The following is a 419-nucleotide window of genomic DNA, read 5'->3' on the forward strand; positions in this document are numbered from 1 at the left end:
GAGGCCCCCGTGGCCCCCGGAGGACCTGCCCTGCCACAGTCAAGCCCCCAGTTCAACCACAGGCACAGTGCGACCCGTAGGGGACTCAGATGGCAGCAGAGCAGCACGACGAGCACCTGCACCCAACACCCAGACAACGAGGGGACGACAGTGGCCACAAGCTCCACTCCCCTGGAGCATCTTCCCAGCCCATGCCTCGTACTCTGCCTCCTTAGCCCCAGGGCACCTTCCTGACCTCTCCTGGGGCACTCCCTGCCCAGGGTCCCTCCCACCCTAGCCCCATGGACAGCCCCCCGCTCTCCCACAAGGACCCCCGTCCCCGCACACGTCCACGACCCTTCCCCCAGGACATCTCCCTGCTCGCCCATAAAAACAACTTCCTCGCCTCGCCGAATCGAGGACTCTCTCTCCCAAGGAAT

This window comes from Buceros rhinoceros, unplaced genomic scaffold, assembly GCF_000710305.1.
Source record: "Buceros rhinoceros silvestris isolate BGI_N320 unplaced genomic scaffold, ASM71030v1 scaffold24895, whole genome shotgun sequence".
In the NCBI taxonomy this organism is placed as follows: domain Eukaryota; kingdom Metazoa; phylum Chordata; class Aves; order Bucerotiformes; family Bucerotidae; genus Buceros; species Buceros rhinoceros.